This window comes from Plecotus auritus (assembly GCF_963455305.1).
Source record: "Plecotus auritus genome assembly, chromosome: 8".
Lineage (NCBI taxonomy): Eukaryota > Metazoa > Chordata > Mammalia > Chiroptera > Vespertilionidae > Plecotus > Plecotus auritus.
Window position 1 is genome coordinate 69,920,983 of NC_137782.1, and position 11,630 is coordinate 69,932,612.

Consider the following 11,630-nt stretch of genomic DNA (forward strand, 5'->3'; position numbering starts at 1 on the left):
TGGGGCAAAAATAGGTTTACAGTTGTGAGTATGTAAAACACAGCGTTAATTCTAGTATTATTATTTATTAATTATTGTGTTATTTTCCATATGAACAACTGTAAACCTACATTTGCCCCGCCCTGCATACATACACATATGTGGAGATGAGAGAGATGCTTATTTTAAGAAATTGGCTCACGTGATTGTGGGGTCTGTCAAGTCCAAGATTTATAGGGCTGGCCAGCTGGCTGAAAACTCTGGCATGATTTCTATGTTACAGTCTTGGAGTAGAATTCCTTTTTCCCTGGGAAACCTGTCTTTTCTCTTAAGGCCTTCACCTGATTGGATGAGACCCACCCACATTATGAAGACTGATATGTCTTCCTTAAAGTCTACTGATTGTAAATATTCATCACATCTATAAAACACCTCAAGGCAACATCTGGATTAGTGTTTGAACATACAGTTGGACACCGTAGCCTGGCCTTGTTGAAATATGAAATTAACGATCAGAGGTCCCATCATTGTGGTTTGGTTTCAGAGGAGCCCCACAAAGAAATGATGAAAAATACCTTCAAGCACACATTGCCCTGGATGTTGTGTTGGGGGAAGGCCACAGGTAACTGCGGTGGAAGCAGGAAGCCTCTCCTGGGGAGAGTAAAGTATGACATAAACGTAATGATGAGACAAAAAGAGAGACATTACTAAGATTTGCTGGATAAAAGGTTGCAAACAGCAGGCTTTTCTTCCTTCAGCTCTTCCAGGTGCTACTGACTTGTAGCTGAGAGAAGAGCGGCCGTGATGCCTTAGGACCCCAGAGCAATCTGGGACAGATGTGGCCACTGTAGATGCCAGCCTCTTCCTTTACTTTGAACTCTTTTTAAAAAAAATATATTTTATTGATTTTTTACAGAGAGGAAGGGAGAGGGATAGAGAGTTAGAAACATTGATCAGCTGCCTCCTGCACACCTCCTACTGGGGATGTGCCCACAACCAAGGTACATGCCCTTGACCGGAATAGAACCGGGACCTTTCAGTTCACAGGCCGACACTCTATCCACTGAGCCAAACCAGTTAGGGCTACTTCGTACTCTTCACAACAAATACAGCAAACCTCTGATTTATAGATGAGGAAAAGGCTCTGGAAAGTTCACCGATTCATCAAATACTGAGCAGCTGCCATATGCTGGACAGTGCTCTGGGGGCTGGGAATATATACAAGTATGATTAGGACACAGCTTTCTTTTTCTCATGGATCTAACATTCTAATAGGGGTGACAGAAAACAAAGCAAGTAAACAGACAAGTAAATAAAAAAATTACAAGTTGTGGTAAGTGATGGGAAGGAAGCATAAGTAGGCTGAGACAGAATTTACTGGGGAGATGGTGAGAAAGTTATTTTAGGTATTTTATAAGAAAGCCTTCTATGGCGTGGTGATGTGTAACCTGAGATGCAAATTAACCTAATGGATTTGGCTAAGCCTTTCATTGATAAGTAAGGGTTGGAGCTGGGATGCATACCCAGGTTTTGTTTTGTTTACTCCAATCTACTAATATTTATCCTAGTCTAGAAGTTGTGTCAGGCAAAAAAGTTCTAGTATTTGTTCTCCAAATCGAGGGAGATTTGAGTATGCATAAGCAAGGACAGGTGTGCACATGCACATAAACACATGTTTCTGAATCCCAAAAAAGGAAATGCTAACAACCCCAGCTAGAGTATTTCCATCACGCTTACTAAGCAGTTCTTCCTCTCTGTAGCCTGAATTTTTTATGCTGTACCTGACGTCGTCTTCCTTTTGCTTTGTCTCAGGTTCACGTGGATAAACATGCTGGTTGTTGCCTTTTGTATAAGAGATGCTTGTCATGCTTTTCCCTTGGATTAATATATCATGTTTCTTTAATTAACCTGTCCTCCCAGATCTTATTCTCTGGCTATTTAATTATCTTCCAGGCTCTATATAGGTTGTTTGAATTGCCCTTGGGACAACCCAGGAGGGTGCCATTCACATGTAGATGTTATAGATTAATATAATCACAAGGGCAAGATATTGGCAGGTGGTACTAAAGAGTCTACAGAGGTGTAGGGGGCGTTTTCTCTACTTTGAGCAAAACACCTTTACCAGGTAGAGGTGGCCGCTTGTCTGTCTGTTTTATCAATCTACTTTCTCTCTAATCCAAAGACACTTAGGAAGATTAAAAGTTAGTTTATGAATTTTTTTCTCCTCTTGGCACTGTGAAGGTACAGGGTGCTATCTTACAGAAGGGCATTCTCCCTTTTCCTTCTTTTTTTTGACTGCTAAGAATCCTGGTTTTGCTCTAACTGGTTTGTCTCAGTGGATAGAGCGTCAGCCTGCAGTCTGAAAGGTCCCAGGTTCAATTCTGGTCAAGGGCATATAGCTTGGTTGTGGGCACATCCTCAGTAGGAGGTGTGCAGGAGGCAGCTCATCGATGTTTCTAACTCTCTATCCCTCTCCCTTCCTCTCTGTAAAAAATCATTAAGAAATATATTTAAAAAAAAAGAATCCTGGTTTTTCATTTGTCCAGTAACCTCCTGAGATTATACGTGAAATATTGTTTATGGTGGTTTAGTAGTTATTTGTGCCATCCATTCCAGGTAACAAGCTTACTTTTATTTAGAATAATATGAACAAGTGACATTAGACCATTGGAAATTGTTCAGAAGGGGTGTCAAGGCTGGTGATTCAGTTTGATATCTTCAGAGAGGTGATGGTTGAATGAAACAGATTTCCTGAGGGGTTCGAAAGAAGAAAAGTGCCAAAACTTTTGGAAAGGAAGGAAGGAAGGAGGTGGATAAGGAATCAGTGGTGACTGAGGAGAAGCTATGAGAGTAATAGGGAACAAGGGTAGGGGAAAGTCGCAGAAGACAAGGAGGAGGGCATTTCCATAATGAATGGGCAATCTGACAATGACCAGGTCATTAGTCATAGCAAAGAGCACAATTTCAGTGGAGAGGTAATGAAAAAGGCAGTTGAAATAAGTAAAGATGTGAGCAGATGTGATGAAGGAAACAAGACATTTGTACAGGGAATAAGATAATTTAGCTCAACGTAGGGCTGGATCAAAGAAATGTTGGTACCAGGAGAAAGGACATTGAAAATACCAGGAAGAGAGGAAAATTAGTGGAACAATATTCTAGATTCTAAGGTGGCACCCTGTATTTCTCAAGCTTTTGAGACCTATTTCCTACTTCTCTTGCTATATTTTTCTGTTGCTCCTTATCTGAAATGTACTCTGTCTTTTTCACTGTGATCTATTATCATGTTCTCAATAAAATTTCCTATACTTATTTTCAATCTGTATTTAACATCTCTCTTTTCTGAACTTCTCTTGCATGAGTTTGTACTTCTTGGTTCTTCGTTTTCTCTACTTTGAGTGTTTTAGTTGTAACTTTTCAACTTACTTTCTAACTCCTTAAATATTAAAAATATGTTTCTGGTAACTTTAAATAATTTACATTCCTAGGTACATGTTCATTGTATCTATTTGGAGTGACTAATTACTTAGAATCTTTACATCCTAACTGCTTCAAAATTTGGCGAGGGGGGAGGTCTGACATTCTAGTTTCATCATACTCATATTCCCAGGACTGACAATAGATTGGATACACAATTATTTTCCCAATAAACAGTATTTGACATTGCCTTTCACATAAGTTGTTAATCATTAAATGCTTGTTGATTGGTTGAAATGGTCATTTTGGTTTAGAAGTATGGGTTTGATTTTATAAAATGGGTTTTGTAATGGTTGACATTTACTACTGGATTTAGTTACTTAAACTAATTTCATCTAGTAAAAACTTTTTGTGTTTATTACTAAGATTTTGTCACAAGTAACAGCTTGAATTTTCTTTTTCTTTTTTTAAAGGTACACATATGAAGTAGATCAAGCATGTCAAACTCAAAGGCTAAGACAAACCAAATAAACAAATTTTAATTTTATGTGGGCTGCAAAAAAACAAAAGCTTCAATTTTCATAGAAATGTAGGTTTATTTCAATAGAGACATGCTGAATGCAAAGTGCTGAAATAAATGAGTAATCGTTAACATAAAATAATAGAACATTTTAATAAAAATTAATATTTTTGAACATTAACTTATCAGACACAAATAACTGCACAGATTAATAATCATAATGCAAATAATACTATTTTTCTTGTTCTCTGAAAGTGAAATATTTTCTGTTGTGCACACCAAACAAGTCAGTACAAGACTAATGACGTGGCAATTGGTTGCTAAAATATTCGCTGCTAGTATTAGTGGAGAGAAATGGTGCACCTGCCTGTAAGGTGCATAAGGGAAATGAATGCCACACAATTATAGCAATCAGTCATTAGTTGTAGTTTGTTATTAATAATTATGTATAACAGGATATTAGGGAACAAAGGTAGGGAGAAGTCACAGAAGATTAAGTTACAAAATTTTTATTAAAACGTTTCTTACATACAGTTATATTGGCTGGGCCACAAATATATTCATTGTGGGCCACATGTGGCCCGTGGGCTGCGAGTTTGACATGATTGAAGTAGATGTTACTTGGACTCATTGACATCTGACTCTCCTTTCTTCCTTGGGCGTGTAGAAGACTATGTTCCCAGTCCCCTTGTAAGTAGGCAGGGTCATGAGAATTATTCTGGTCCATAAAACATGAGTGTAAATGAAGTATATTGCTACCAGCCCTTCTAGAATTCTGTTTCTCTTTTCCTTTGTCTTTCTGATCATGGATATAGGATTGTGATGACTTTTCCTCATGAATCAAAACAACCTGGATGGTTGAGGCACCATATGGAGGATGGTTGAGTCACTTGGACTTCAGGTTTATTTTGTTTGCGTGGTAAATAATTTTTTGGTATGAAAAGCCACTGAGCTTTTATGTTTTGTTTTGTTACTACAAACCTGTCTTATCCTGACTATTACTATTAAAAGCTAATGATGTGCATAATAGTTTTCTAGACAATGGGAAACTACCCAGGAATTAGGATTGTTAACTAGCAAGTAAAGGTTGTATAGGTACAATCTCAAGGAGCTTTACATCTCCCAGGACAAAAAATAAAAAATAAAAAAAAAATACTGTAACTAAATGCAAATATGAAAGAATGAAATAAACTACATGCAACCAAACCTAACAATCTACAGATCTAGCTATATGTTTGGGATATGTGCTTATAAGTGCTGATTTAACATGAGGGTGGAGAAGTTAAGGTAAGGGGTAGGTATATTTTTAGAGATATTTGAGTCAGGTTATCTGGAAGCGTTTCCTAGAAAAATCTGCTCATAGTGGAGGTGAAGGGATAAAACTTAAAGAAGATAATTTCATGAGATAGCTTTAGGACAGTGGAAGACAAAAAAAGTTAAGGACTATCTTTTTGTATAAAAATTAAGGCAAAATCATGCAATTAGAATATAAAATGAATGGTTGAAGATAATTGGAGTGAGAGAGGAAATAGAGGTAGAAAAATAGTCTAACAGGGATAAGAGAGATTAACAGGTTGCCTGGTGGCCAAGACAAAGAGAGGTATACCATCTGTCATTAAGAATGACATGTCAAAACTATCAACAAAACGAAAAGGGAGCCCTAGCCAGTTTGGCTCCATGGATAGAGTGTCAGCCTGAGGACGGAAGAGTCCCAGGTTCGATTCCGGTCAAGGGCACATGCTCAGATTGCAGGCTCAGTCCCCAGTAGGGGGTGTTCAGGAGGCAGCCGATCAATGATTCTCTCTCATCGTTGATGTTTCTATCACTCTCCCGCTCCCTTCCTCTCTGAAATCAATAAAACAAACAAATAAACAAACAAAAACAAACACGAAAAGGGAGCCCACGTATTTGAAAATGATACATCTGATAAAAGATTAATATCCAAAATATATAAGGAACTCATACAATTTAACAAAAGGAAGACAAACAATACAATTAAAAAATGGGCAAAGGACCTAAATAAACACTTCTCCAAAGTGGACATACAGATGGCCAAGAGACATATGAACAAATGCTCAAAATCACTGACCATCAGAGAGAGATGCAAATTAAAATGACAATGAGGTATCACCTCACACCTGTCAGAATGGCTACTATAAACAAATGCCAAGTGCTGGTGAGGATGTGGAGAAAAGGGAACCCTAGTGCACTGCTGGTAGGAATGCAGACTGGTGTAGTCTCTGTGGATAACAGTATGGACTTACCTAAAAAAATTAAATATGGAACTGCCATTTGACCCAATGATCCCAATTCTAGGAATATGTCCTAAGAAACCCGAAACACCAGTCAGAAAGAATGTCTGCACCCCGATGTTCATAGCAGTGCAATTTACAATAGCCAAGAACTGGACAAAGCCCAAGTGCCCATGAGTAGATGAGTGGCTTAAAAAGCTGTGCTACATTTATACCATGGAATGCTATACAGCAGTAAAAAAAAGGACTTCTTACCCTTTGAGACAGCATGGAGGGACCTGGAGAGTATGCTAAGCAAAATAAGCCAGTCAGAGAAAGACAAGTATCACATGATGTCACTCTTATGTGGAAGCTAATAAACAAAATGAACTGATGAACAAAACAGATCCAGAGACAAAAGCTTGGAACAGACTGCAGGGGAGGGTGGGTGGGTCAGAAGAGATCAACCAAAGAACTTCTATGCATATATACATAACCCATAGACACAGACAATAGGGTGGTGAAGGCCTAGGGTAGGGGGTTGGGGTGGGTTAGAAGAGGTCAATGGGGGAAATGTGATTTAAGAACTGAAAGTAGGCAGGAAAACAATCTTGGCAGTATAAACTAACTGGGAGAAGCTGAGGGCTATTTTTTCCCCCAAACAGAATAAAACATAAAAGCTGGGAAATAATCTATAATAATAAAAGGGTAATATGCTAATTAGACTGGACAGCCGAAGGACCTTCCAGAGGAAGCCGGGCTGTGAGGGCCGAGGCAAGCTGCTGTGGCTGCAAGGGCCGAGCCCCTTGCATGAATTTCGTGTGGCAGGCCTCTAGTGGATATATATTTTTCTTTAACCTAAAAACCATCATGTGAGGGAACCCATAGTTTAATGTTTCTAGCATATCAATAAAAGTGTAAGAAAATTTGGGGAAGGAAGTTTCTAGATAATTGCATTGGCTATACAACACTTTGTGGTGTTTTATTTGAGTAAAGGTATGTGTACTTTATTGCTTTTTCAGTTATTTACATGAATATATAGAGTAACTTTGAAAGAATTCCAGCGCAATACCTGATATATTTGCTTTAAAACTCCTCTCCAGTCTTAAGAAAGATATGCCAGTTGTAATCAAAGTATTTATTGTTAAGGACTAATGGACAGCCATGTAGATATTCTCAAAGGATCGGCAGTTCACTGAGACGGTGAGATAATTTTATAGGTGAACCAAATGACCAGAGAGCTCTTTTACAGCTACTTAAATAAGTTAATATTGATTTTATGATGCTTTTTTCTATTATTTTATAAGGGAAACTAGTGAGAATATGAGGTGTTGGAGTCTGTTGCCCACTTTTATGAACTGGCCTGCTTGCTTTTTTTTTTTTTTTTTTATTAACTATTTCCTGCTTTCTAAGGCAATTGGGCAGACTGCTCATGGGCTGAACACTAGGTCAGAAAACAAGTTTTCTTTTTATTTAATAAAAAAAAAGGAACAGAAACAAATAATTTAATAGACTTGGGACCTTAGCATCTATTCCTATATTATTTTGTCCTGAACTTGGATCATTTTATTTACCTGTCAACAGAGCCAGATCTCTTGTTAAAATGCCTATTGAGGTCTCTTAGACAAGTCTCAAAACATTTCAAAGCCTTTTTTTCTCTCTGTGTATTGTATCCAGAATGTTCTTAGTTATTGCTCTGTGAATGTTGCCTAAACAGGTGACCCACCAGAGACCATTACTGTGGCCCAGGTTAATGTTGCTGCATAATTCTTCTTTAACACATATCTTCCAGGGCCACTGTGACTGGATTTAGCCATTGGTTAAACTATCCTTAGTTCCATAATTTTCTTGAGTCTCCTTTTAAAAAATGCTTCTATTTTAGTTTTAACTTTCCTGAAACATGGTTCCAACCCCCCTGAAAATATAAGCCAATTGACACCATTATATGCATATATGTATATATATATCCTATCTAATAAAAGAGTAATATGCAAATTGACCGCACCGCTACTATACACACCAGCCACGCCCACCAGCCAATCAGGAGCGAGTATGCAAATTAACCCAACCAAGATGGCAGTTAATTTGCATATCCAGGAGTAAAGCCAAGACTGAAGACAGCGTAGAAGGAAGTCAAGCGTTGCAGAAGGGAGTGAAGCTGCGGAGAAGCAAGCAAGTGGGGCTGCGGAGAAGGGAGGGAAGCAGGCGGGGCAGGGGAGAAGGGAGGGAAGCAGGTGGGGCGGGGAACAAGGGAGGGAAGCAGACCTCTGCAGGAAGCCATATTGAAGGAATCTTCCTGCAACAGGCCTCTAATATATATATATATCACAGCTATTTAGTTTTTTCCAAATTTCAGGATCTCAGGCCCTGGTATCAGTTAATATATGTTTGTGCTATATTCTCTAACTTAGTTTTCAGTCTTGTCTGGGAAGATCTTGGGCAGGCCTCTGAAGTGGAAGGTAAGTGTTCATAGACTGATATTCACATAATTCTAGGGAACTGAGCTTTATAGCAAAGCTAGATGGACCCAGGGTGCTTTGCTGTCTAACAATATGCCTTCCCAAAGCCTTATTATTATTTTTTTGCACATTCTTAAAAAATAATCAGCTCTGGTGGGAAATTTTAGCTAAAGAATTTTTATTTTTAGGCTTTGCATGCAACATGTCTTTTTTGGCAAAGTAAATAACATCTCATCATATAGGAGGGCACAGGGCTTGCCCTTGACTATACAATGATTGCATTTCCAAATAGGTGGGGGGTTATTTCACACTGAGGGAGTGGACTGTGCCCCCCCTCACCCCCCTTAGTGAGACTGAGGCCAGGGAATAGAAGGAGGCCCATGTTCTCCATGGAATATTTAAAAGTTAGAAATAAAGCTAACAAACCACTAAAAAATTCCATAATTTAGCTTCCTATCTTGACAAATGTATCTTCATCTTTACCTGGAAGGCAAGGTTCAAATTTAGAATCCTGAAATCCTTGGATTCTCTGTTGGGTTGTGCTGGTGGAGGAGGGTTGACCTCAGCCCTAGGCCTGCAACCTTTTCCTTCCCAACTCTAGCTCCTGAGCCACCTGAAGCCTTTCATGTGTGAGCTGGCATATAGATGCCATATGCACAGATGCTCTGGGCCACCTGTCAAGCTGAGAGGGAATTTATTCTTGTCACATTCTGTCCTCGGGAGGATGGGCCTGGGGAAGTGGTCAATGCTGGCCCTGGAAGGGGGCTCAGGAGATTCTGGGGCCCTTGGTACTGGGGTGTAGTGTTGAAGGAGAATGTATTAACTTGCTAAGACTACTCTGACAACATACTGCAAACTGGTTGGCTAAAACAACAGAAATGTATTGTCTCACCATTCTGGAGGCTGGAGGTCTGAGATCAAGGTGTCAGCAGGGTTGGTTGCTCCTGAGGGCTGTGTGAGAGAATCTGTTCCATCCTTCTCCCCTAGCTTCTGGTGGTTTCTTGGAAATAGATGACATTTCTTAGCTTGTAGATGCATCACCTTGATCTCTGCCTTCATCTTCACATGGCATTCTTCCTGTGTTCATATCTGTGTCCAAATATCCCCCTTATTATTATTAAAAAAACTTTTTATTGATTTCAGAGAGAAAGGGAGAGGGAGAGAGAGATAGAAACATTGAAGATGAGAGAGAACCACTGATCAGCTACCTCCTGCACGCCCCATACTGGGGATCGAGCCCGAAATCCGGGCATGTGACTTGACCGGGAATCAAACTGTGACCTCCTGGTTCATAGGGCAATGCTAACCACTGAGAAACACTGGCTGGGCAAATACATCTTTTTTAAAAACACCAGTCATATTGCATTAGGGCCCATACTAATTAATGAACCCATCTTAAGCTGATCACATCTGCAAATAAGATCTCATTTCCAAATAAGATCACATTCTGAGGTACTGGGGATAAGAACTTCAGCTTTTGAATTTTTGGAAGACACTTTTGAACCTATCACAGAGGGAAGTGTGGGCACATCCTCTAGGCTTCATGGAGTTCTCATCCTATAGAGAAGGTTGCAGCTGAACAAGATTCACAGTGGGGCTCTTGAAAGCTTGCCGACTGTGGCAGAGACCCCTCTAATGGAAGTGCTGGGCAGATTCTTTCTTTATTACTAATATCACTGCAATCTTTGATATGGGGAGATCCAACTAGTTTAAAAAGCAATGGCAAAGGCATGGACTCTTTCTCTGGATTTCCCCAAGTTGCCAAAGTAATAAAGGCTCTTTCCTATCCTGTGAATAGTCTTTCCAATCTAGTGCTCTTTATCAATTTATTTTCTCCTCACCCCTAATTCCCATGACAACTTCCTACCCAGTCCATTTTATAGATTATGTGTTTCTGCTTTTTATAACCCAAAGTGTTGGTAGCATAGTACCAGAGTGTGGCACGCCTTCAATACAAATGTGCCAGCCCTCTAGGCCTGTGACTTTTACCGATCACGTATTTAATGCATTAGCTTTGATTCTAGACAGTATATTTCTAGTTTTGAGGGCAGTCAGGCCTTCGATGTTGTGTATGTGGGTTATTTCTGAGCCTGTGTTTTAAAAATAATCCATGGCGGGAAGGAGGGATATTCAATTCTGTGACTAAAACCAATCTCCTGGGAGCCAAAGAAACACACAGATAATGTTTATTCTCCACACTAAAAATAGGTGGGCTGGTATTTTTAGTCATTCCCCAAAATATGGTGTCTGGACTCAAATTCAGCTGTGGATGCCTGTCTTTATGGGATTGAATGAGACTGGTAGTGCGGGGAGGAGCTGTTGGGGTCAGATGTTAGGAAAAAAAAATGTTTCTAGGAGAGAAGCTGGGCCTTGCTACCATTTTAAGGTTTCCAGCTAATGAGGGTGTAGTTCAATTTCAAACATTTTTAGAGTTAAAAAAAACAAAAACAACAACAACAACAAAGCAACCTCAAGGAATTATCGAGAGCATAAAGACCCACAGTTGTTACATCCCAGGCTGTAAAAATGAGCTACTTCATCCCCTCAGATGAGGGTGAAAAGTGGTCTGGAATCACAACAAAATTAATTTGTTTGCTTGAGTGTAAATTTAAAACGACTTACCTGACTTTTTCTTCTGTCATTTGCCAGAGTTAATTCAGTCCCAGTGGATTTTCTTTTTACCACCTTACTATAAAATCCGATTCAGTTTCGTACTGCCCCCTCTCCCTCCCCCGACTAATCACCAGACAAAATGTATGCTTTAAGAAAACCCCAGGGCTATATAGCTTGTCCTTTTGTGATGTTTCTTTCTTTTTTTTTTATTGTTTAAAGTACTGCATATGTGTCCCCCCCACTCTCCCCACCATGTGATGTTTCTTGTATAGACTTTCTGGGACCCTAGGTGTGGGGGAGGGATGGGGATTCTTCATGGGCATTTAAATAGATTAAGAAATCTTTCCAAATCAACATAGTGATTTACAATCAAAGTTTAAGGGATAATTTCTTTACCAGGTCTACTGAATTACT